Source organism: Ambystoma mexicanum, chromosome 12, assembly GCF_040938575.1.
Source record: "Ambystoma mexicanum isolate Mex_15411 chromosome 12, UKY_AmexF1_1, whole genome shotgun sequence".
Lineage (NCBI taxonomy): Eukaryota > Metazoa > Chordata > Amphibia > Caudata > Ambystomatidae > Ambystoma > Ambystoma mexicanum.
This window is the reverse complement of record NC_090936.1, coordinates 977,064,601-977,091,686: the sequence shown is the minus strand read 5'-3', so window position 1 is coordinate 977,091,686 and position 27,086 is coordinate 977,064,601.

Genomic DNA, 27,086 nt, shown 5'->3' with positions numbered 1-27,086 from the left:
TGTACCTGTACATTTGATGTAGCCCCTGTTCCATAAGGTCTTTCCAAATCTGTGCATCCTTATTATGATGCATCTTACCTATTTGTATCTGTACATTTAATGTAGCCCCTGTTCCATGAGGTCTTTCCCAATCTGTGCATCCTTATTATGGTGCATCTTACCTATTTGTACCTGCACATTAGATGTAGCCCCTGTTCCATGAGGTCTTTCCCAATCTGTGCATCCTTCTTATGGGGCATCTTACCTATTTGTACCTGCAGATTTCATGTAGCCCTGTTCCATGAGGTCTTTCCCAATCAGTGCATCCTTCCTATGGCGCATCTTACCTATTTGTGCCTGTACATTTGATGTAGCCCCTCTTCCATGAGGTCTTTCCCAATCTGTGCATCCTTCCTATGAGGTATCTTACCTATTTGTACCTGCACATTTGATGTAGCCCCTGTTCCATGAGGTCTTTCCCAATCTGTGCATCCTTCCTATGGGGCATCTTACCTATCTGTACCTGCAGATTTGATGTAGCCCCTGTTCCATGAGGTGTTTCCCAATCTGTGCATCCTTCCTATGGCGCATCTTTCCTATGTGTACCTGTACATTTGATGTAGCCCCTGTTCCATGAGGTCTTTCCCACTCAGTGCATCCTTCCTATGGCGCATCTTACCTATTTGTGCCTGTACATTTGATGTAGCTCCTCTTCCATGAGGTCTTTCCCAATCTGTGCATCCTTCCTATGGGGCATCTTACCTATTTGTACCTGCACATTTGATGTAGCCCCTGTTCCATGAGGTCTTTCCCAATCTGTGCATCCTTCCTATGAGGCATCTTACCTATTTGTACCTTCAGATTTGATGTAGCCCCTGTTCCATGAGGTGTTTCCCAATCTGTGCATCCTTCCTATGGCGCATCTTTCCTATGTGTACCTGTACATTTGATGTAGCCCCTGTTCCATGAGGTCTTTCCCAATCTGTGCATCCTTATTATGTCACATCTTACCTATTTGTACCTGTACATTTGATGTAGCCCCTGTTCCATGAGGTCTTTCCCAATCTGTGCATCCTTCCTATGGGGCATCTTACCTATTTGTACCTGTACATTTTATGCAGCCCCTGTTCCATGAGGTCTTTCCCAATCTGTGCATCCTTCCTATGAGGCATCTTAACTATTTGTACCTATACATTTGATGTAGCCCCCGTTCCATGAGGTCTTTCCCAATCTGTGCATCCTTATTATGATGCATCTTACCTATTTGTATCTGTACATTTGATGTAGCCCCTGTTCCTTGAGGGCTTTCCCAATCTGTGCATCCTTATTATGGCGCATCTTACCTATTTGTACCTGCACATTTGATGTAGCCCCTGTTCCATGAGGTCTTTCCCAATCTGTGCATCCTTCCTATGGGGCATCTTACCAATTTGTACTTGCAGATTTGATGTAGCCCCTGTTCCATGAGGTCTTTCCCAATCTGTGCATCCTTCCTATGGCGCATCTTACCTATTTGTACCTGTACATTTGATGTAGCCCCTGTTCCATGAGGTCTTTCCCAATCTGTGCATCCTTAGTATGTCACATCTTACCTATGTGTACCTGTACATTTGAAGTAGCCCCTGTTCCATGAGGTCTTTCCCAATCTGTGCATCCTTCCTATGGCGCATCTTACCTATTTGTACCTGTACATTTGATGTAGCCCCTGTTCCATGAGGTCTTTCCCAATCTGTGCATCCTTCCTATGGGGCATTTTACCTATTTGTACCTGCACATTTTATGTAGCCCCTGTTCCATGAGGTCTTTCCCAATCTGCGCATCCTTCCTATGGGGCATTTTACCTATTTGTACCTGTAAATTTGATGTAGCCCCTGTTCCATGACGGCTTTCCCAATCTGTGTATCCTTATTATGGCTCATCTTACCTATGTGTACCTGCACATTTGACGTAGCCCCTGTTCCATGAGGTCTTTCCCAATCTGTGCATCCTTCCTATGGCGCATCTCACCTATTTGTACCTGTACATTTGATGTAGCCATTCCATGAGGTCTTTCCCAATCTGTGCATCCTTAGTATGTCACATCTCACCTATTTGTACCTGTACATTTGATGTAGCCCTTGTTCCATGAGGGCTTTCCCAATCTGTGCATCCTTATTATGGTGCATTTTACCTATTTGTACCTGCACATTTGATGTAGCCCCTGTTCCATGAGGTGTTTCCCAATCTGTGCATCCTTCCTAGGGCGCATCTTTCCTATGTGTACCTGTACATTTGATGTAGCCCCTGTTCCATGAGGTCTTTCCCAATCGGTGCATCCTTATTATGTCACATCTTACCTATTTGTACCTGTACATTTGATGTAGCCCCTGTTCCATGAGGTCTTTCCCAATCTGTGCATCATTCCTATGGCGCATCTTACCTATTTGTACCTGCACATTTGATGTAGCCCCTGTTCCATGAGGTCTTTCCCAATCTGTGCATCCTTCCTATGGGGCATCTTACCTATTTGTACCTGCAGATTTGATGTAGCCCCTGTTCCATGAGGTCTTTCCCAATCTGTGCATCCTTCCTATGGCGCATCTCACCTATTTGTACCTGTACATTTGATGTAGCCGTTCCATGAGGTCTTTCCCAATCTGTGCATCCTTAGTATGTCACATCTCACCTATTTGTACCTGCACATTTGATGTAGCCCCTGTTCCATGAGGTGTTTCCCAATCTGTGCATCCTTCCTATGGTGCATCTTTCCTATGTGTACCTGTACATTTGATGTAGCCCCTGTTCCATGAGGTCTTTCCCAATCGGTGCATCCTTATTATGTCACATCTTACCTATTTGTACCTGTACATTTGATGTAGCCCCTGTTCCATGAGGTCTTTCCCAATCTGTGCATCATTCCTATGGCGCATCTTACCTATTTGTACCTGCACATTTGATGTAGCCCCTGTTCCATGAGGTATTTCCCCATCTGTGCATCCTTCCTATGGGGCTCCTTACCTATTTGTACCTGTACATTTGATGTAGCCCCTGTTCCATGAGGTCTTTCCCAATCTGTGCATCATTCCTATGGCGCATCTTACCTATTTGTACCTGCACATTTGATGTAGCCCCTGTTCCATGAGGTATTTCCCCATCTGTGCATCCTTCCTATGGGGCTCCTTACCTATTTGTACCTGTACATTTGATGTAGCCCCTGTTCCATGAGGTCTTTCCTAATCTGTGCATCCTTCCTATGGGGCACCTTACCTATATCTACCTGTACATTTGATGTAGCCCCTGTTCCATGTGGTCGTTCCCAATCTGTGCATCCTTCCTATGGGGCATTTTACCTATTTGTACCTGTACATTTGATGTAGACCCTCTTCCATGAGGTCTTTCCTAATCTGTGCATCCTTATTATGATGCATCTTACCTATTTGTATCTGTACATTTGATGTAGCCCCTGTTCCATGAGGTCTTTCCCAATCTGTGCATCCTTCCTATGGGGCATCTTACCTATTTGTACCTGTACATTTGATGTAGCCCCTGTTCCATAAGGTCTTTCCAAATCTGTGCATCCTTATTATGATGCATCTTACCTATTTGTATCTGTACATTTAATGTAGCCCCTGTTCCATGAGGTCTTTCCCAATCTGTGCATCCTTATTATGGCGCATCTTACCTATTTGTACCTGCACATTAGATGTAGCCCCTGTTCCATGAGGTCTTTCCCAATCTGTGCATCCTTCCTATGGGGCATCTTACCTATTTGTACCTGCAGATTTCATGTAGCCCTGTTCCATGGGGTCTTTCCCAATCAGTGCATCCTTCCTATGGCGCATCTTACCTATTTGTGCCTGTACATTTGATGTAGCCCCTCTTCCATGAGGTCTTTCCCAATCTGTGCATCCTTCCTATGGGGCATCTTACCTATTTGTACCTGCAGATTTGATGTAGCCCCTGTTCCATGAGGTCTTTCCCAATCTGTGCATCCTTCCTATGGCGCATCTTTCCTATGTGTACCTGTACATTTGATGTAGCCCCTGTTCCATGAGGTATTTCCCAATCTGTGCATCCTTATTATGTCACATCTTACCTATTTGTACCTGTACATTTGATGTAGCCCCTGTTCCATGAGGTCTTTCCCAATCTGTGCATCCTTCCTATGGGGCATCTTACCTATTTGTACCTGTACATTTTATGCAGCCCCTGTTCCATGAGGTCTTTCCCAATCTGTGCATCCTTCCTATGAGGCATCTTAACTATTTGTACCTATACATTTGATGTAGCCCCCGTTCCATGAGGTCTTTCCCAATCTGTGCATCCTTATTATGATGCATCTTACCTATTTGTATCTGTACATTTGATGTAGCCCCTGTTCCTTGAGGGCTTTCCCAATCTGTGCATCCTTATTATGGCGCATCTTACCTATTTGTACCTGCACATTTGATGTAGCCCCTGTTCCATGAGGTCTTTCCCAATCTGTGCATCCTTCCTATGGGGCATCTTACCAATTTGTACTTGCAGATTTGATGTAGCCCCTGTTCCATGAGGTCTTTCCCAATCTGTGCATCCTTCCTATGGCGCATCTTACCTATTTGTACCTGTACATTTGATGTAGCCCCTGTTCCATGAGGTCTTTCCCAATCTGTGCATCCTTAGTATGTCACATCTTACCTATTTGTACCTGTACATTTGAAGTAGCCCCTGTTCCATGAGGTCTTTCCCAATCTGTGCATCCTTCCTATGGTGCATCTTACCTATTTGTACCTGTACATTTGATGTAGCCCCTGTTCCATGAGGTCTTTCCCAATCTGTGCATCCTTCCTATGGGGCATTTTACCTATTTGTACCTGCACATTTTATGTAGCCCCTGTTCCATGAGGTCTTTCCCAATCTGCGCATCCTTCCTATGGGGCATTTTACCTATTTGTACCTGTAAACTTGATGTAGCCCCTGTTCCATGACGGCTTTCCCAATCTGTGTATCCTTATTATGGCTCATCTTACCTATGTGTACCTGCACATTTGACGTAGCCCCTGTTCCATGAGGTCTTTCCCAATCTGTGCATCCTTCCTATGGCGCATCTCACCTATTTGTACCTGTACATTTGATGTAGCCGTTCCATGAGGTCTTTCCCAATCTGTGCATCCTTAGTATGTCACATCTCACCTATTTGTACCTGTACATTTGATGTAGCCCTTGTTCCATGAGGGCTTTCCCAATCTGTGCATCCTTATTATGGTGCATTTTACCTATTTGTACCTGCACATTTGATGTAGCCCCTGTTCCATGAGGTGTTTCCCAATCTGTGCATCCTTCCTAGGGCGCATCTTTCCTATGTGTACCTGTACATTTGATGTAGCCCCTGTTCCATGAGGTCTTTCCCAATCGGTGCATCCTTATTATGTCACATCTTACCTATTTGTACCTGTACATTTGATGTAGCCCCTGTTCCATGAGGTCTTTCCCAATCTGTGCATCATTCCTATGGCGCATCTTACCCATTTGTACCTGCACATTTGATGTAGCCCCTGTTCCATGAGGTCTTTCCCAATCTGTGCATCCTTCCTATGGGGCATCTTACCTATTTGTACCTGCAGATTTGATGTAGCCCCTGTTCCATGAGGTCTTTCCCAATCTGTGCATCCTTCCTATGGCGCATCTCACCTATTTGTACCTGTACATTTGATGTAGCCGTTCCATGAGGTCTTTCCCAATCTGTGCATCCTTAGTATGTCACATCTCACCTATTTGTAACTGTACATTTGATGTAGCCCTTGTTCCATGAGGGCTTTCCCAATCTGTGCATCCTTATTATGGTGCATCTTACCTATTTGTACCTGCACATTTGATGTAGCCCCTGTTCCATGAGGTGTTTCCCAATCTGTGCATCCTTCCTATGGTGCATCTTTCCTATGTGTACCTGTACATTTGATGTAGCCCCTGTTCCATGAGGTCTTTCCCAATCGGTGCATCCTTATTATGTCACATCTTACCTATTTGTACCTGTACATTTGATGTAGCCCCTGTTCCATGAGGTCTTTCCCAATCTGTGCATCATTCCTATGGCGCATCTTACCTATTTGTACCTGCACATTTGATGTAGCCCCTGTTCCATGAGGTATTTCCCCATCTGTGCATCCTTCCTATGGGGCTCCTTACCTATTTGTACCTGTACATTTGATGTAGCCCCTGTTCCATGAGGTCTTTCCCAATCTGTGCATCATTCCTATGGCGCATCTTACCTATTTGTACCTGCACATTTGATGTAGCCCCTGTTCCATGAGGTATTTCCCCATCTGTGCATCCTTCCTATGGGGCTCCTTACCTATTTGTACCTGTACATTTGATGTAGCCCCTGTTCCATGAGGTCTTTCCTAATCTGTGCATCCTTCCTAAGGGGCACCTTACCTATATCTACCTGTACATTTGATGTAGCCCCTGTTCCATGTGGTCGTTCCCAATCTGTGCATCCTTCCTATGGGGCATCTTACCTATTTGTACCTGTACATTTGATGTAGACCCTCTTCCATGAGGTCTTTCCTAATCTGTGCATCCTTATTATGATGCATCTTACCTATTTGTATCTGTACATTTGATGTAGCCCCTGTTCCATGAGGTCTTTCCCAATCTGTGCATCCTTCCTATGGGGCATCTTACCTATTTGTACCTGTACATTTGATGTAGCCCCTGTTCCATAAGGTCTTTCCAAATCTGTGCATCCTTATTATGATGCATCTTACCTATTTGTATCTGTACATTTAATGTAGCCCCTGTTCCATGAGGTCTTTCCCAATCAGTGCATCCTTCCTATGGCGCATCTTACCTATTTGTGCCTGTACATTTGATGTAGCCCCTCTTCCATGAGGTCTTTCCCAATCTGTGCATCCTTCCTATGGGGCATCTTACCTATTTGTACCTGCAGATTTGATGTAGCCCCTGTTCCATGAGGTCTTTCCCAATCTGTGCATCCTTCCTATGGCGCATCTTACCTATTTGTACCTGCACATTTGATGTAGCCCCTGTTCCATGAGGTATTTCCCCATCTGTGCATCCTTCCTATGGGGCTCCTTACCTATTTGTACCTGTACATTTGATGTAGCCCCTGTTCCATGAGGTCTTTCCTAATCTGTGCATCCTTCCTAAGGGGCACCTTACCTATATCTACCTGTACATTTGATGTAGCCCCTGTTCCATGTGGTCGTTTCCAATCTGTGCATCCTTCCTATGGGGCATCTTACCTATTTGTACCTGTACATTTGATGTAGACCCTCTTCCATGAGGTCTTTCCTAATCTGTGCATCCTTATTATGATGCATCTTACCTATTTGTATCTGTACATTTGATGTAGCCCCTGTTCCATGAGGTCTTTCCCAATCTGTGCATCCTTATTATGGCGCATCTTACCTATTTGTACCTGCACATTAGATGTAGCCCCTGTTCCATGAGGTCTTTCCCAATCTGTGCATCCTTCCTATGGGGCATCTTACCTATTTGTACCTGCAGATTTCATGTAGCCCTGTTCCATGGGGTCTTTCCCAATCAGTGCATCCTTCCTATGGCGCATCTTACCTATTTGTGCCTGTACATTTGATGTAGCCCCTCTTCCATGAGGTCTTTCCCAATCTGTGCATCCTTCCTATGGGGCATCTTACCTATTTGTACCTGCAGATTTGATGTAGCCCCTGTTCCATGAGGTCTTTCCCAATCTGTGCATCCTTCCTATGGCGCATCTTTCCTATGTGTACCTGTACATTTGATGTAGCCCCTGTTCCATGAGGTCTTTCCCAATCTGTGCATCCTTATTATGTCACATTTTACCTATTTGTACCTGTACATTTGATGTAGCCCCTGTTCCATGAGGTCTTTCCCAATCTGTGCATCCTTCCTATGGCGCATCTTACCTATTTGTACCTGCACATTTGATGTAGCCCCTGTTCCATGAGGTATCTCCCCATCTGTGCATCCTTCCTATGGGGCTCCTTACCTATTTGTACCTGTACATTTGATGTAGCCCCTGTTCCATGAGGTCTTTCCCAATCTGTGCATCCTTCCTATGGGGCACCTTACCTATATCTACCTGTACATTTGATGTAGCCCCTGTTCCATGTGGTCTTTCCCAATCTGTGCATCCTTCCTATGGGGCATCTTACCTATTTGTACCTGCAGATTTGATGTAGCCCCTGTTCCATGAGGTCTTTCCCAATCTGTGCATCCTTCCTATGGCGCATCTCACCTATTTGTACCTGTACATTTGATGTAGCCGTTCCATGAGGTCTTTCCCAATCTGTGCATCCTTAGTATGTCACATCTCACCTATTTGTACCTGTACATTTGATGTAGCCCTTGTTCCATGAGGGCTTTCCCAATCTGTGCATCCTTATTATGGTGCATCTTACCTATTTGTACCTGCACATTTGATGTAGCCCCTGTTCCATGAGGTGTTTCCCAATCTGTGCATCCTTCCTATGGTGCATCTTTCCTATGGGTACCTGTACATTTGATGTAGCCCCTGTTCCATGAGGTCTTTCCCAATCTGTGCATCCTTATTATGTCACATTTTACCTATTTGTACCTGTACATTTGATGTAGCCCCTGTTCCATGAGGTCTTTCCCAATCTGTGCATCCTTATTATGTCACATTTTACCTATTTGTACCTGTACATTTGATGTAGCCCCTGTTCCATGAGGTCTTTCCCAATCTGTGCATCCTTCCTATGGCGCATCTTACCTATTTGTACCTGCACATTTGATGTAGCCCCTGTTCCATGAGGTATCTCCCCATCTGTGCATCCTTCCTATGGGGCTCCTTACCTATTTGTACCTGTACATTTGATGTAGCCCCTGTTCCATGAGGTCTTTCCCAATCTGTGCATCCTTCCTATGGGGCACCTTACCTATATCTACCTGTACATTTGATGTAGCCCCTGTTCCATGTGGTCTTTCCCAATCTGTGCATCCTTCCTATGGGGCATCTTACCTATTTGTACCTGTACATTTGATGTAGCCCCTGTTCCATGAGGTCTTTCCCAATCTGTGCATCCTTATTATGATGCATCTTACCTATTTGTATCTGTACATTTGATGTAGCCCCTGTTCCATGAGGTCTTTCCCAATCTGTGCATCCTTATTATGGTGCATATTACCTATTTGTACCTGCACATTTGATGTAGCCCCTGTTCCATGAGGTCTTTCCCAATCTGTGCATCCTTCATATGGGGCATCTTACCTATTTGTACCTGCAGATTTGATGTAGACCCTGTTCCATGAGGTCTTTCCCAATCTGTGCATCCTTCCTATGGCGCATCTTACCTATTTGTACATGTTAATTTGATGTAGCCCCTGTTCCATGACGTCTTTCCCAATCTGTGCATCCTTATTATGTCACATCTTAACTATTTGTACCTGTACATTTGATGTAGCCCCTGTTGCATGAGGTCTTTCCCAATCTGTGCATCCTTCCTATGGCACATCTTACCTATTTGTACCTGCACATTTGATGTAGCCCCTGTTCCATGAGGTCTTTCCAAATCTGTGCATCCTTCCTATGGGGCATCTCACCTATTTGTACCTGCAGATTTGATGTAGCCCCTGTTCCATGAGGTATTTCCCAATCTGTGCATCCTTCCTATGGGGCACATTACCTATTTGTACCTGTATATTTGATGTAGCCCCTGTTCCATGAGGTCTTTCCCAATCTGTGCATCCTTCCTATGAGGCATCTTAACTATTTGTACCTATACATTTGATGTAGCCCCTGTTCCATGAGGTCTTTCCCAATCTGTGCATCCTTCCTATGGCGCATCTTACCTATTTGTACCTGCACATTTGATGTAGCCCATGTTCCATGAGGTCTTTCCCAATCTGTGCATCCTTAGTATGTCACATCTTACCTATTTGTACCTGTACATTTGATGTAGCCCCTGTTCCATGAGATCTTTCCCAATCTGTGCATCCTTCCTATGGCGCATCTTACCTATTTGTACCTGTACATTTGATGTAGCCCCTGTTCCATGAGGTCTTTCCCAAGCTGTGCATCCTTCCTATGGGGCATTTTACCTATTTGTACCTGCACATTTTATGTAGCCCCTGTTCCATGAGGTCTTTCCCAATCTGCGCATCCTTCCTATGGGGCATTTTACCTATTTGTACCTGTAAATTTGATGTAGCCCCTGTTCCATGACGGCTTTCCCAATCTGTGCATCCTTGTTATGGCGCATCTTACCTATGTGTACCTGCACATTTGACGTAGCCCCTGTTCCATGACGGCTTTCCCAATCTGTGCATCCTTGTTATGGCGCATCTTACCTATGTGTACCTGCACATTTGACGTAGCCCCTGTTCCATGAGGTCTTTCCCAATCTGTGCATCCTTCCTATGGGGCATCTTACCTATTTGTACCTGCAGATTTGATGTAGCCCCTGTTTCATGAGGTCTTTCCCAATCTGTGCATCCTTCCTATGGCGCATCTTTCCTATGTGTACCTGTACATTTGATGTAGCCCCTGTTCCATGAGGTCTTTCCCAATCAGTGCATCCTTCCTATGGCGCATCTTACCTATTTGTGCCTGTACATTTGATGTAGCCCCTCTTCCATGAGGTCTTTCCCAATCTGTGCATCCTTCCTATGGGGCATCTTACCTATTTGTACCTGCACATTTGATGTAGCCCTGTTCCATGAGGTCTTTCCCAATCTGTGCATCCTTCCTATGGGGCATCTTACCTATTTGTACCTGTACATTTGATGTAGCCCCTGTTCCATGAGGTCTTTCCTAATCTGTGCATCCTTATTATGATGCATCTTACCTATTTGTACCTGCACATTAGATGTAGCCCCTGTTCCATGAGGTCTTTCCCAATCTGTGCATCCTTCCTATGGGGCATCTTACCTATTTGTACCTGCAGATTTCATGTAGCCCTGTTCCATGAGGTCTTTCCCAATCAGTGCATCCTTCCTATGGCGCATCTTACCTATTTGTGCCTGTACATTTGATGTAGCCCCTCTTCCATGAGGTCTTTCCCAATCTGTGCATCCTTCCTATGGGGCATCTTACCTATTTGTACCTGCAGATTTGATGTAGCCCCTGTTCCATGAGGTCTTTCCCAATCTGTGCATCCTTCCTATGGCGCATCTTTCCTATGTGTACCTGTACATTTGATGTAGCCCCTGTTCCATGAGGTCTTTCCCAATCTGTGCATCCTTATTATGTCACATCTTACCTATTTGTACCTGTACATTTGATGTAGCCCCTGTTCCATGAGGTCTTTCCCAATCTGTGCATCCTTCCTATGGCGCATCTTACCTATTTGTACCTGCACATTTGATGTAGCCCCTGTTCCATGAGGTATCTCCCCATCTGTGCATCCTTCCTATGGGGCTCCTTACCTATTTGTACCTGTACATTTGATGTAGCCCCTGTTCCATGAGGTCTTTCCCAATCTGTGCATCCTTCCTATGGGGCACCTTACCTATATCTACCTGTACATTTGATGTAGCCCCTGTTCCATGTGGTCTTTCCCAATCTGTGCATCCTTCCTATGGGGCATCTTACCTATTTGTACCTGTACATTTGATGTAGCCCCTGTTCCATGAGGTCTTTCCCAATCTGTGCATCCTTATTATGATGCATCTTACCTATTTGTATCTGTACATTTGATGTAGCCCCTGTTCCATGAGGTCTTTCCCAATCTGTGCATCCTTATTATGGTGCATATTACCTATTTGTACCTGCACATTTGATGTAGCCCCTGTTCCATGAGGTCTTTCCCAATCTGTGCATCCTTAGTATGTCACATCTCACCTATTTGTAACTGTACATTTGATGTAGCCCTTGTTCCATGAGGGCTTTCCCAATCTGTGCATCCTTATTATGGTGCATCTTACCTATTTGTACCTGCACATTTGATGTAGCCCCTGTTCCATGAGGTGTTTCCCAATCTGTGCATCCTTCCTATGGTGCATCTTTCCTATGTGTACCTGTACATTTGATGTAGCCCCTGTTCCATGAGGTATTTCCCAATCGGTGCATCCTTATTATGTCACATCTTACCTATTTGTACCTGTACATTTGATGTAGCCCCTGTTCCATGAGGTCTTTCCCAATCTGTGCATCATTCCTATGGCGCATCTTACCTATTTGTACCTGCACATTTGATGTAGCCCCTGTTCCATGAGGTATTTCCCCATCTGTGCATCCTTCCTATGGGGCTCCTTACCTATTTGTACCTGTACATTTGATGTAGCCCCTGTTCCATAAGGTCTTTCCCAATCTGTGCATCATTCCTATGGCGCATCTTACCTATTTGTACCTGCACATTTGATGTAGCCCCTGTTCCATGAGGTATTTCCCCATCTGTGCATCCTTCCTATGGGGCTCCTTACCTATTTGTACCTGTACATTTGATGTAGCCCCTGTTCCATGAGGTCTTTCCTAATCTGTGCATCCTTCCTAAGGGGCACCTTACCTATATCTACCTGTACATTTGATGTAGCCCCTGTTCCATGTGGTCGTTCCCAATCTGTGCATCCTTCCTATGGGGCATCTTACCTATTTGTACCTGTACATTTGATGTAGACCCTCTTCCATGAGGTCTTTCCTAATCTGTGCATCCTTATTATGATGCATCTTACCTATTTGTATCTGTACATTTGATGTAGCCCCTGTTCCATGAGGTCTTTCCCAATCTGTGCATCCTTCCTATGGGGCATCTTACCTATTTGTACCTGTACATTTGATGTAGCCCCTGTTCCATAAGGTCTTTCCAAATCTGTGCATCCTTATTATGATGCATCTTACCTATTTGTATCTGTACATTTAATGTAGCCCCTGTTCCATGAGGTCTTTCCCAATCAGTGCATCCTTCCTATGGCGCATCTTACCTATTTGTGCCTGTACATTTGATGTAGCCCCTCTTCCATGAGGTCTTTCCCAATCTGTGCATCCTTCCTATGGGGCATCTTACCTATTTGTACCTGCAGATTTGATGTAGCCCCTGTTCCATGAGGTCTTTCCCAATCTGTGCATCCTTCCTATGGCGCATCTTACCTATTTGTACCTGCACATTTGATGTAGCCCCTGTTCCATGAGGTATTTCCCCATCTGTGCATCCTTCCTATGGGGCTCCTTACCTATTTGTACCTGTACATTTGATGTAGCCCCTGTTCCATGAGGTCTTTCCTAATCTGTGCATCCTTCCTAAGGGGCACCTTACCTATATCTACCTGTACATTTGATGTAGCCCCTGTTCCATGTGGTCGTTCCCAATCTGTGCATCCTTCCTATGGGGCATCTTACCTATTTGTACCTGTACATTTGATGTAGACCCTCTTCCATGAGGTCTTTCCTAATCTGTGCATCCTTATTATGATGCATCTTACCTATTTGTATCTGTACATTTGATGTAGCCCCTGTTCCATGAGGTCTTTCCCAATCTGTGCATCCTTATTATGGCGCATCTTACCTATTTGTACCTGCACATTAGATGTAGCCCCTGTTCCATGAGGTCTTTCCCAATCTGTGCATCCTTCCTATGGGGCATCTTACCTATTTGTACCTGCAGATTTCATGTAGCCCTGTTCCATGGGGTCTTTCCCAATCAGTGCATCCTTCCTATGGCGCATCTTACCTATTTGTGCCTGTACATTTGATGTAGCCCCTCTTCCATGAGGTCTTTCCCAATCTGTGCATCCTTCCTATGGGGCATCTTACCTATTTGTACCTGCAGATTTGATGTAGCCCCTGTTCCATGAGGTCTTTCCCAATCTGTGCATCCTTCCTATGGCGCATCTTTCCTATGTGTACCTGTACATTTGATGTAGCCCCTGTTCCATGAGGTCTTTCCCAATCTGTGCATCCTTATTATGTCACATTTTACCTATTTGTACCTGTACATTTGATGTAGCCCCTGTTCCATGAGGTCTTTCCCAATCTGTGCATCCTTCCTATGGCGCATCTTACCTATTTGTACCTGCACATTTGATGTAGCCCCTGTTCCATGAGGTATCTCCCCATCTGTGCATCCTTCCTATGGGGCTCCTTACCTATTTGTACCTGTACATTTGATGTAGCCCCTGTTCCATGAGGTCTTTCCCAATCTGTGCATCCTTCCTATGGGGCACCTTACCTATATCTACCTGTACATTTGATGTAGCCCCTGTTCCATGTGGTCTTTCCCAATCTGTGCATCCTTCCTATGGGGCATCTTACCTATTTGTACCTGCAGATTTGATGTAGCCCCTGTTCCATGAGGTCTTTCCCAATCTGTGCATCCTTCCTATGGCGCATCTCACCTATTTGTACCTGTACATTTGATGTAGCCGTTCCATGAGGTCTTTCCCAATCTGTGCATCCTTAGTATGTCACATCTCACCTATTTGTACCTGTACATTTGATGTAGCCCTTGTTCCATGAGGGCTTTCCCAATCTGTGCATCCTTATTATGGTGCATCTTACCTATTTGTACCTGCACATTTGATGTAGCCCCTGTTCCATGAGGTGTTTCCCAATCTGTGCATCCTTCCCATGGTGCATCTTTCCTATGTGTACCTGTACATTTGATGTAGCCCCTGTTCCATGAGGTCTTTCCCAATCGGTGCATCCTTATTATGTCACATCTTACCTATGTGTACCTGTACATTTGATGTAGCCCCTGTTCCATGAGGTCTTTCCCAATCTGTGCATCATTCCTATGGCGCATCTTACCTATTTGTACCTGCACATTTGATGTAGCCCCTGTTCCATGAGGTATTTCCCCATCTGTGCATCCTTCCTATGGGGCTCCTTACCTATTTGTACCTGTACATTTGATGTAGCCCCTGTTCCATGAGGTCTTTCCCAATCTGTGCATCATTCCTATGGCGCATCTTACCTATTTGTACCTGCACATTTGATGTAGCCCCTGTTCCATGAGGTATTTCCCCATCTGTGCATCCTTCCTATGGGGCTCCTTACCTATTTGTACCTGTACATTTGATGTAGCCCCTGTTCCATGAGGTCTTTCCTAATCTGTGCATCCTTCCTATGGGGCACCTTACCTATATCTACCTGTACATTTGATGTAGCCCCTGTTCCATGTGGTCGTTCCCAATCTGTGCATCCTTCCTATGGGGCATCTTACCTATTTGTACCTGTACATTTGATGTAGACCCTCTTCCATGAGGTCTTTCCTAATCTGTGCATCCTTATTATGATGCATCTTACCTATTTGTATCTGTACATTTGATGTAGCCCCTGTTCCATGAGGTCTTTCCCAATCTGTGCATCCTTCCTATGGGGCATCTTACCTATTTGTACCTGTACATTTGATGTAGCCCCTGTTCCATGAGGTCTTTCCAAATCTGTGCATCCTTATTATGATGCATCTTACCTATTTGTATCTGTACATTTAATGTAGCCCCTGTTCCATGAGGTCTTTCCCAATCTGTGCATCCTTATTATGGCGCATCTTACCTATTTGTACCTGCACATTAGATGTAGCCCCTGTTCCATGAGGTCTTTCCCAATCTGTGCATCCTTCCTATGGGGCATCTTACCTATTTGTACCTGCAGATTTCATGTAGCCCTGTTCCATGGGGTCTTTCCCAATCAGTGCATCCTTCCTATGGCGCATCTTACCTATTTGTGCCTGTACATTTGATGTAGCCCCTCTTCCATGAGGTCTTTCCCAATCTGTGCATCCTTCCTATGGGGCATCTTACCTATTTGTACCTGCAGATTTGATGTAGCCCCTGTTCCATGAGGTCTTTCCCAATCTGTGCATCCTTCCTATGGCGCATCTTTCCTATGTGTACCTGTACATTTGATGTAGCCCCTGTTCCATGAGGTCTTTCCCAATCTGTGCATCCTTATTATGTCACATTTTACCTATTTGTACCTGTACATTTGATGTAGCCCCTGTTCCATGAGTTCTTTCCCAATCTGTGCATCCTTCCTATGGCGCATCTTACCTATTTGTACCTGCACATTTGATGTAGCCCCTGTTCCATGAGGTATCTCCCCATCTGTGCATCCTTCCTATGGGGCTCCTTACCTATTTGTACCTGTACATTTGATGTAGCCCCTGTTCCATGAGGTCTTTCCCAATCTGTGCATCCTTCCTATGGGGCACCTTACCTATATCTACCTGTACATTTGATGTAGCCCCTGTTCCATGTGGTCTTTCCCAATCTGTGCATCCTTCCTATGGGGCATCTTACCTATTTGTACCTGTACATTTGATGTAGCCCCTGTTCCATGAGGTCTTTCCCAATCTGTGCATCCTTATTATGATGCATCTTACCTATTTGTATCTGTACATTTGATGTAGCCCCTGTTCCATGAGGTCTTTCCCAATCTGTGCATCCTTATTATGGTGCATATTACCTATTTGTACCTGCACATTTGATGTAGCCCCTGTTCCATGAGGTCTTTCCCAATCTGTGCATCCTTCATATGGGGCATCTTACCTATTTGTACCTGCAGATTTGATGTAGACCCTGTTCCATGAGGTCTTTCCCAATCTGTGCATCCTTCCTATGGCGCATCTTACCTATTTGTACATGTTAATTTGATGTAGCCCCTGTTCCATGAGGTCTTTCCCAATCTGTGCATCCTTATTATGTCACATCTTAACTATTTGTACCTGCACATTTGATGTAGCCCCTGTTCCATGAGGTCTTTCCAAATCTGTGCATCCTTCCTATGGGGCATCTCACCTATTTGTACCTGCAGATTTGATGTAGCCCCTGTTCCATGAGGTATTTCCCAATCTGTGCATCCTTCCTATGGGGCACATTACCTATTTGTACCTGTATATTTGATGTAGCCCCTGTTCCATGAGGTCTTTCCCAATCTGTGCATCCTTCCTATGAGGCATCTTAACTATTTGTACCTATACATTTGATGTAGCCCCTGTTCCATGAGGTCTTTCCCAATCTGTGCATCCTTCCTATGGCGCATCTTACCTATTTGTACCTGCACATTTGATGTAGCCCATGTTCCATGAGGTCTTTCCCAATCTGTGCATCCTTAGTATGTCACATCTTACCTATTTGTACCTGTACATTTGATGTAGCCCCTGTTCCATGAGATCTTTCCCAATCTGTGCATCCTTCCTATGGCGCATCTTACCTATTTGTACCTGTACATTTGATGTAGCCCCTGTTCCATGAGGTCTTTCCCAAGCTGTGCATCCTTCCTATGGGGCATTTTACCTATTTGTACCTGCACATTTTATGTAGCCCCTGTTCCATGAGGTCTTTCCCAATCTGCGCATCCTTCCTATGGGGCATTTTACCTATTTGTACCTGTAAATTTGATGTAGCCCCTGTTCCATGACGGCTTTCCCAATCTGTGCATCCTTGTTATGGCGCATCTTACCTATGTGTACCTGCACATTTGACGTAGCCCCTGTTCCATGACGGCTTTCCCAATCTGTGCATCCTTGTTATGGCGCATCTTACCTATGTGTACCTGCACATTTGACGTAGCCCCTGTTCCATGAGGTCTTTCCCAATCTGTGCATCCTTCCTATGGGGCATCTTACCTATTTGTACCTGCAGATTTGATGTAGCCCCTGTTCCATGAGGTCTTTCCCAATCTGTGCATCCTTCCTATGGCGCATCTTTCCTATGTGTACCTGTACATTTGATGTAGCCCCTGTTCCATGAGGTCTTTCCCAATCAGTGCATCCTTCCTATGGCGCATCTTACCTATTTGTGCCTGTACATTTGATGTAGCCCCTCTTCCATGAGGTCTTTCCCAATCTGTGCATCCTTCCTATGGGGCATCTTACCTATTTGTACCTGCACATTTGATGTAGCCCTGTTCCATGAGGTCTTTCCCAATCTGTGCATCCTTCCTATGGGGCATCTTTCCTATTTGTACCTGTACATTTGATGTAGCCCCTGTTCCATGAGGTCTTTCCTAATCTGTGCATCCTTATTATGATGCATCTTACCTATTTGTACCTGCACATTAGATGTAGCCCCTGTTCCATGAGGTCTTTCCCAATCTGTGCATCCTTCCTATGGGGCATCTTACCTATTTGTACCTGCAGATTTCATGTAGCCCTGTTCCATGAGGTCTTTCCCAATCAGTGCATCCTTCCTATGGCGCATCTTACCTATTTGTGCCTGTACATTTGATGTAGCCCCTCTTCCATGAGGTCTTTCCCAATCTGTGCATCCTTCCTATGGGGCATCTTACCTATTTGTACCTGCAGATTTGATGTAGCCCCTGTTCCATGAGGTCTTTCCCAATCTGTGCATCCTTCCTATGGCGCATCTTTCCTATGTGTACCTGTACATTTGATGTAGCCCCTGTTCCATGAGGTCTTTCCCAATCTGTGCATCCTTATTATGTCACATCTTACCTATTTGTACCTGTACATTTGATGTAGCCCCTGTTCCATGAGGTCTTTCCCAATCTGTGCATCCTTCCTATGGCGCATCTTACCTATTTGTACCTGCACATTTGATGTAGCCCCTGTTCCATGAGGTATCTCCCCATCTGTGCATCCTTCCTATGGGGCTCCTTACCTATTTGTACCTGTACATTTGATGTAGCCCCTGTTCCATGAGGTCTTTCCCAATCTGTGCATCCTTCCTATGGGGCACCTTACCTATATCTACCTGTACATTTGATGTAGCCCCTGTTCCATGTGGTCTTTCCCAATCTGTGCATCCTTCCTATGGGGCATCTTACCTATTTGTACCTGTACATTTGATGTAGCCCCTGTTCCATGAGGTCTTTCCCAATCTGTGCATCCTTATTATGATGCATCTTACCTATTTGTATCTGTACATTTGATGTAGCCCCTGTTCCATGAGGTCTTTCCCAATCTGTGCATCCTTATTATGGTGCATATTACCTATTTGTACCTGCACATTTGATGTAGCCCCTGTTCCATGAGGTCTTTCCCAATCTGTGCATCCTTCATATGGGGCATCTTACCTATTTGTACCTGCAGATCCTGTTCCATGAGGTCTTTCCCAATCTGTGCATCCTTCCTATGGCGCATCTTACCTATTTGTACATGTACATTTGATGTAGCCCCTGTTCCATGAGGTCTTTCCCAATCTGTGCATCCTTATTATGTCACATCTTACCTATTTGTACCTGTACATTTGATGTAGCCCCTGTTGCATGAGGTCTTTCCCAATCTGTGCATCCTTCCTATTTCACATCTTACCTATTTGTACCTGCACATTTGATGTAGCCCCTGTTCCATGAGGTCTTTCCCAATCTGTGCATCCTTCCTATGGGGCATCTCACCTATTTGTACCTGCAGATTTGATGTAGCCCCTGTTCCATGAGATATTTCCCAATCTGTGCATCCTTCCTATGGGGCACATTACCTATTTGTACCTGTACATTTGATGTAGCCCCTGTTCCATGAGGTCTTTCCCAATCTGTGCATCCTTCCTATGAGGCATCTTAACTATTTGTACCTATACATTTGATGTAGCCCCTGTTCCATGAGGTCTTTCCCAATCTGTGCATCCTTCCTATGGCGCATCTTACCTATTTGTACCTGCACATTTGATGTAGCCCCTGTTCCATGAGGTATTTCCCCATCTGTGCATCCTTCCTATGGGGCTCCTTACCTATTTGTACCTGTACATTTGATGTAGCCCCTGTTCCATGTGGTCTTTCCCAATCTGTGCATCCTTCCTATGGGGCATCTTACCTATTTGTACCTGTACATTTGATGTAGCCCATGTTCCATGAGGTCTTTCCCAATCTGTGCATCCTTAGTATGTCACATCTTACCTATTTGTACCTGTACATTTGATGTAGCCCCTGTTCCATGAGATCTTTCCCAATCTGTGCATCCTTCCTATGGCGCATCTTACCTATTTGTACCTGTACATTTGATGTAGCCCCTGTTCCATGAGGTCTTTCCCAAGCTGTGCATCCTTCCTATGGGGCATTTTACCTATTTGTACCTGCACATTTTATGTAGCCCCTGTTCCATGAGGTCTTTCCCAATCTGCGCATCCTTCCTATGGGGCATTTTACCTATTTGTACCTGTAAATTTGATGTAGCCCCTGTTCCATGACGGCTTTCCCAATCTGTGCATCCTTGTTATGGCGCATTTTACCTATGTGTACCTGCACATTTGACGTAGCCCCTGTTCCATGACGTCTTTCCCAATCTGTGCATCCTTCCTATGGCGCATCTTTCCTATGTGTACCTGTACATTTGACGTAGCCCCTGTTCCATGAGGTCTTTCCCAATCAGTGCATCCTTCCTATGGCGCATCTTACCTATTTGTGCCTGTACATTTGATGTAGCCCCTCTTCCATGAGGTCTTTCCCAATCTGTGCATCCTTCCTATGGGGCATCTTACCTATTTGTACCTGCACATTTGATGTAGCCCCTGTTCCATGAGGTCTTTCCCAATCTGTGCATCCTTCCTATGGGGCATCTTACCTATTTGTACCTGCAGATTTCATGTAGCCCCTGTTCCATGAGGTCTTTCCCAATCTGTGCATCCTTCCTATGGGGCATCTTACCTATTTGTACCTGCAGATTTGATGTAGCCCCTGTTCCATGAGGTCTTTCCCAATCTGTGCATCCTTCCTATGGGGCATCTTACCTATTTGTACCTGCAGATTTGATGTAGCCCCTGTTCCATGAGGTCTTTCCCAATCTGTGCATCCTTCCTATGGCGCATCTTTCCTATGTGTACCTGTACATTTGATGTAGCCCTTGTTCCATGAGGTCTTTCCCAATCAGTGCATCCTTCCTATGGCGCATCTTACCTATTTGTGCCTGTACATTTGATGTAGCCCCTCTTCCATGAGGTCTTTCCCAATCTGTGCATCCTTCCTATGGGGCATCTTACCTATTTGTACCTGCACATTTGATGTAGCCCCTGTTCCATGAGGTCTTTTCCAATCTGTGCATCCTTCCTATGGGGCATCTTACCTATTTGTACCTGCAGATTTGATGTAGCCCCTGTTCCATGAGGTCTTTCCCAATCTGTGCATCCTTCCTATGGGGCACCTTACCTATTTGTACCTGTACATTTGATGTAGCCCCTGTTCCATGAGGTCTTTCCCAATTTGTGCATCCTTCCTATGGGGCATTTTACCTATTTGTACCTGTACATTTGATGTAGCCCCTGTTCCATAAGGTCTTTCCAAATCTGTGCATCCTTATTATGATGCATCTTACCTATTTGTATCTGTACATTTAATGTAGCCCCTGTTCCATGAGGTCTTTCCCAATCTGTGCATCCTTATTATGGTGCATCTTACCCATTTGTACCTGCAGATTTGATGTAGCCCCTGTTCCATGAGGTCTTTCCCAATCTGTGCATCCTTCCTATGGGGCATCTTACCTATTTGTACCTGTACATTTGATGTAGCCCCTGTTCCATGAGGTCTTTCCCAATCTGTGCATCCTTCCTATGGCGCATCCTACCTATTTGTACCTGCACATTTGATGTAGCCCCTGTTCCATGAGGTCTTTCCCCATCTGTGCATCCTTCCTCTGGGGCTCCTTACCTATTTGTACCTGTACATTTGATGTAGCCCCTGTTCCATGAGGTCTTTCCCAATCTGTGCATCCTTCCTATGGGGCACCTTACCTATATCTACCTGTACATTTGATGTAGCCCCTGTTCCATGTGGTCTTTCCCAATCTGTGCATCCTTCCTATGGGGCATCTTACCTATTTGTACCTGTACATTTGATGTAGCCCCTGTTCCATGAGGTCTTTCCCAATCTGTGCATCCTTAGTATGTCACATCTCACCTATTTGTACCTGTACATTTGATGTAGCCCCTGTTCCATGAGGTCTTTCCCAATCTGTGCATCCTTATTATGGTGCATATTACCTATTTGTACCTGCACATTTGATGTAGCCCCTGTTCCATGAGGTCTTTCCCAATCTGTGCATCCTTCATATGGGGCATCTTACCTATTTGTACCTGCAGATTTGATGTAGACCCTGTTCCATGAGGTCTTTCCCAATCTGTGCATCCTTCCTATGGCGCATCTTACCTATTTGTACCTGTACATTTGATGTAGCCCCTGTTCCATGAGGTCTTTCCCAATCTGTGCATCCTTATTATGTCACATCTTACCTATTTGTACCTGTACATTTGATGTAGCCCCTGTTGCATGAGGTCTTTCCCAATCTGTGCATCCTTCCTATGGCACATCTTACCTATTTGTACCTGCACATTTGATGTAGCCCCTGTTCCATGAGGTCTTTCCCAATCTGTGCATCCTTCCTATGGGGCACATTACCTATTTGTACCTGTACATTTGATGTAGCCCCTGTTCCATGAGGTCTTTCCCAATCTGTGCATCCTTCCTATGAGGCATCTTAACTATTTGTACCTATACATTTGATGTAGCCCCTGTTCCATGAGGTCTTTCCCAATCTGTGCATCCTTCCTATGGCGCATCTTACCTATTTGTACCTGCACATTTGATGTAGCCCCTGTTCCATGAGGTATTTCCCCATCTATGCATCCTTCCTATGGGGCTCCTTACCTATTTGTACCTGTACATTTGATGTAGCCCCTGTTCCATGAGGTCTTTCCCAATCTGTGTATCCTTCCTATGGGGCACCTTACCTATATCTACCTGTACATTTGATTTAGCCCCTGTTCCATGTGGTCTTTCCCAATCTGTGCATCCTTCCTATGGGGCATCTTACCTATTTGTACCTGTACATTTGATGTAGCCCATGTTCCATGAGGTCTTTCCCAATCTGTGCATCCTTAGTATGTCACATCTTACCTATTTGTACCTGTACATTTGATGTAGCCCCTGTTCCATGAGATCTTTCCCAATCTGTGCATCCTTCCTATGGCGCATCTTACCTATTTGTACCTGTACATTTGATGTAGCCCCTGTTCCATGAGGTCTTTCCCAAGCTGTGCATCCTTCCTATGGGGCATTTTACCTATTTGTACCTGCACATTTTATGTAGCCCCTGTTCCATGAGGTCTTTCCCAATCTGCGCATCCTTCGTATGGGGCATTTTACCTATTTGTACCTGTAAATTTGATGTAGCCCCTGTTCCATGACGGCTTTCCCAATCTGTGCATCCTTATTATGATGCATCTTACCTATTTGTATCTGTACATTTGATGTAGCCCCTGTTCCATGAGGTCTTTCCCAATCTGTGCATCCTTATTATGGTGCATATTACCTATTTGTACCTGCACATTTGATGTAGCCCCTGTTCCATGAGGTCTTTCCCAATCTGTGCATCCTTCATATGGGGCATCTTACCTATTTGTACCTGCAGATTTGATGTAGACCCTGTTCCATGAGGTCTTTCCCAATCTGTGCATCCTTCCTATGGCGCATCTTACCTATTTGTACATGTTAATTTGATGTAGCCCCTGTTCCATGAGGTCTTTCCCAATCTGTGCATCCTTATTATGTCACATCTTAACTATTTGTACCTGCACATTTGATGTAGCCCCTGTTCCATGAGGTCTTTCCAAATCTGTGCATCCTTCCTATGGGGCATCTCACCTATTTGTACCTGCAGATTTGATGTAGCCCCTGTTCCATGAGGTATTTCCCAATCTGTGCATCCTTCCTATGGGGCACATTACCTATTTGTACCTGTATATTTGATGTAGCCCCTGTTCCATGAGGTCTTTCCCAATCTGTGCATCCTTCCTATGAGGCATCTTAACTATTTGTACCTATACATTTGATGTAGCCCCTGTTCCATGAGGTCTTTCCCAATCTGTGCATCCTTCCTATGGCGCATCTTACCTATTTGTACCTGCACATTTGATGTAGCCCATGTTCCATGAGGTCTTTCCCAATCTGTGCATCCTTAGTATGTCACATCTTACCTATTTGTACCTGTACATTTGATGTAGCCCCTGTTCCATGAGATCTTTCCCAATCTGTGCATCCTTCCTATGGCGCATCTTACCTATTTGTACCTGTACATTTGATGTAGCCCCTGTTCCATGAGGTCTTTCCCAAGCTGTGCATCCTTCCTATGGGGCATTTTACCTATTTGTACCTGCACATTTTATGTAGCCCCTGTTCCATGAGGTCTTTCCCAATCTGCGCATCCTTCCTATGGGGCATTTTACCTATTTGTACCTGTAAATTTGATGTAGCCCCTGTTCCATGACGGCTTTCCCAATCTGTGCATCCTTGTTATGGCGCATCTTACCTATGTGTACCTGCACATTTGACGTAGCCCCTGTTCCATGACGGCTTTCCCAATCTGTGCATCCTTGTTATGGCGCATCTTACCTATGTGTACCTGCACATTTGACGTAGCCCCTGTTCCATGAGGTCTTTCCCAATCTGTGCATCCTTCCTATGGGGCATCTTACCTATTTGTACCTGCAGATTTGATGTAGCCCCTGTTCCATGAGGTCTTTCCCAATCTGTGCATCCTTCCTATGGCGCATCTTTCCTATGTGTACCTGTACATTTGATGTAGCCCCTGTTCCATGAGGTCTTTCCCAATCAGTGCATCCTTCCTATGGCGCATCTTACCTATTTGTGCCTGTACATTTGATGTAGCCCCTCTTCCATGAGGTCTTTCCCAATCTGTGCATCCTTCCTATGGGGCATCTTACCTATTTGTACCTGCACATTTGATGTAGCCCTGTTCCATGAGGTCTTTCCCAATCTGTGCATCCTTCCTATGGGGCATCTTACCTATTTGTACCTGTACATTTGATGTAGCCCCTGTTCCATGAGGTCTTTCCTAATCTGTGCATCCTTATTATGATGCATCTTACCTATTTGTACCTGCACATTAGATGTAGCCCCTGTTCCATGAGGTCTTTCCCAATCTGTGCATCCTTCCTATGGGGCATCTTACCTATTTGTACCTGCAGATTTCATGTAGCCCTGTTCCATGAGGTCTTTCCCAATCAGTGCATCCTTCCTATGGCGCATCTTACCTATTTGTGCCTGTACATTTGATGTAGCCCCTCTTCCATGAGGTCTTTCCCAATCTGTGCATCCTTCCTATGGGGCATCTTACCTATTTGTACCTGCAGATTTGATGTAGCCCCTGTTCCATGAGGTCTTTCCCAATCTGTGCATCCTTCCTATGGCGCATCTTTCCTATGTGTACCTGTACATTTGATGTAGCCCCTGTTCCATGAGGTCTTTCCCAATCTGTGCATCCTTATTATGTCACATCTTACCTATTTGTACCTGTACATTTGATGTAGCCCCTGTTCCATGAGGTCTTTCCCAATCTGTGCATCCTTCCTATGGCGCATCTTACCTATTTGTACCTGCACATTTGATGTAGCCCCTGTTCCATGAGGTATCTCCCCATCTGTGCATCCTTCCTATGGGGCTCCTTACCTATTTGTACCTGTACATTTGATGTAGCCCCTGTTCCATGAGGTCTTTCCCAATCTGTGCATCCTTCCTATGGGGCACCTTACCTATATCTACCTGTACATTTGATGTAGCCCCTGTTCCATGTGGTCTTTCCCAATCTGTGCATCCTTCCTATGGGGCATCTTACCTATTTGTACCTGTACATTTGATGTAGCCCCTGTTCCATGAGGTCTTCCCCAATCTGTGCATCCTTATTATGATGCATCTTACCTATTTGTATCTGTACATTTGATGTAGCCCCTGTTCCATGAGGTCTTTCCCAATCTGTGCATCCTTATTATGGTGCATATTACCTATTTGTACCTGCACATTTGATGTAGCCCCTGTTCCATGAGGTCTTTCCCAATCTGTGCATCCTTCATATGGGGCATCTTACCTATTTGTACCTGCAGATCCTGTTCCATGAGGTCTTTCCCAATCTGTGCATCCTTCCTATGGCGCATCTTACCTATTTGTACATGTACATTTGATGTAGCCCCTGTTCCATGAGGTCTTTCCCAATCTGTGCATCCTTATTATGTCACATGTTACCTATTTGTACCTGTACATTTGATGTAGCCCCTGTTGCATGAGGTCTTTCCCAATCTGTGCATCCTTCCTATTTCACATCTTACCTATTTGTACCTGCACATTTGATGTAGCCCCTGTTCCATGAGGTCTTTCCCAATCTGTGCATCCTTCCTATGGGGCATCTCACCTATTTGTACCTGCAGATTTGATGTAGCCCCTGTTCCATGAGATATTTCCCAATCTGTGCATCCTTCCTATGGGGCACATTACCTATTTGTACCTGTACATTTGATGTAGCCCCTGTTCCATGAGGTCTTTCCCAATCTGTGCATCCTTCCTATGAGGCATCTTAACTATTTGTACCTATACATTTGATGTAGCCCCTGTTCCATGAGGTCTTTCCCAATCTGTGCATCCTTCCTATGGCGCATCTTACCTATTTGTACCTGCACATTTGATGTAGCCCCTGTTCCATGAGGTATTTCCCCATCTGTGCATCCTTCCTATGGGGCTCCTTACCTATTTGTACCTGTACATTTGATGTAGCCCCTGTTCCATGAGATCTTTCCCAATCTGTGTATCCTTCCTATGGGGCACCTTACCTATATCTACCTGTACATTTGATTTAGCCCCTGTTCCATGTGGTCTTTCCCAATCTGTGCATCCTTCCTATGGGGCATCTTACCTATTTGTACCTGTACATTTGATGTAGCCCATGTTCCATGAGGTCTTTCCCAATCTGTGCATCCTTAGTATGTCACATCTTACCTATTTGTACCTGTACATTTGATGTAGCCCCTGTTCCATGAGATCTTTCCCAATCTGTGCATCCTTCCTATGGCGCATCTTACCTATTTGTACCTGTACATTTGATGTAGCCCCTGTTCCATGAGGTCTTTCCCAAGCTGTGCATCCTTCCTATGGGGCATTTTACCTATTTGTACCTGCACATTTTATGTAGCCCCTGTTCCATGAGGTCTTTCCCAATCTGCGCATCCTTCCTATGGGGCATTTTACCTATTTGTACCTGTAAATTTGATGTAGCCCCTGTTCCATGACGGCTTTCCCAATCTGTGCATCCTTGTTATGGCGCATTTTACCTATGTGTACCTGCACATTTGACGTAGCCCCTGTTCCATGACGTCTTTCCCAATCTGTGCATCCTTCCTATGGCGCATCTTTCCTATGTGTACCTGTACATTTGACGTAGCCCCTGTTCCATGAGGTCTTTCCCAATCAGTGCATCCTTCCTATGGCGCATCTTACC